Consider the following 1,140-nt stretch of genomic DNA (forward strand, 5'->3'; position numbering starts at 1 on the left):
TAATATAAACAACAAAAAGTAAAATTTTATGTTATACGGATTACATTTAAGAAAATAATTACTGTAATTAATTACAATTATAAACAATATTTAATAATAACTTTTTTTAAATTAAATAAGATAATAATTTTTATATGCATATAGAATATATATACACATATATACATAAGTTATAAAGTTTTATCATGAACAGATTAATATAGTCGTTTAATAAAAGATTGCAACATTTTTTTGTAAAAACAGTAAATCACTCACTACAAGTAAGTGTGTGTGTGTGTGTGCGCGTGTTTGCGTGGGTGTGTGTGTGTGTGTGTGTGTGTGTGATGACATATAATAAAATTAATATAAACAAAATTTACATTATAAAGTAATAATTATGAAACAATACCTGTCATGCTCTTTTGGAAATCTAAAAAAATGTCGTTCCACATTAAAACTTTGAACGCACAATCGTATAGCACATTTTGATCGTTTTTTTCCACTCATTTTTATTGTTTTCTTTAGTTTCACTTTGTGATTTAAACTCTCTTCTTCAGCAGCACCTGAAACAAAGCTAAGATCAAAAGTGCAAAAGTACAAGAGAATAGATAATTTATACAATAGTTGTATAGATTAACTATTCTCTTAGTAATCGTTCCTTGGTTTCACTTAATTTTTTCCACTTTTTCACTATTTTATTTCCACAAACTTTTCAATAACGGAGTAAGTAGATAGAATTTTGAAGGATAAGCACTATCTCCTAATAGTAGTCCATTTCTATAAAAGTTATTTTCAAAATTGGCTCTTATACGACTATTGTGGAAAATAGTGCTATCATATAGTGACCCTCTAATAAGAGTCTGGACACTTGAAGTCCGCCATTATTCGTCGAAATTGTGCAAGAGAGAAAAAATCATGCTATCTCATTCTAGTGGCACTGTAAGTTGTAGCTGATTGTAGCTCTACAAACTTCATAGTTTCTGTTTCTGTTTCGTCTCGCCTCATGCATCGTATCATTTTTAAGACCAGGACCATTAATATTCGAAGAAGAAGAAGAATCATTATGATTAATATTATTATATTATATATTATTATTATATTATATTATTATATTATTATTATATTATTATTATATTATTATTATTATTATTTATTATTATT

The sequence above is a fragment of the Cyphomyrmex costatus genome, unplaced genomic scaffold, assembly GCF_001594065.2.
Source record: "Cyphomyrmex costatus isolate MS0001 unplaced genomic scaffold, Ccosl1.0 scaffold2235, whole genome shotgun sequence".
Lineage (NCBI taxonomy): Eukaryota > Metazoa > Arthropoda > Insecta > Hymenoptera > Formicidae > Cyphomyrmex > Cyphomyrmex costatus.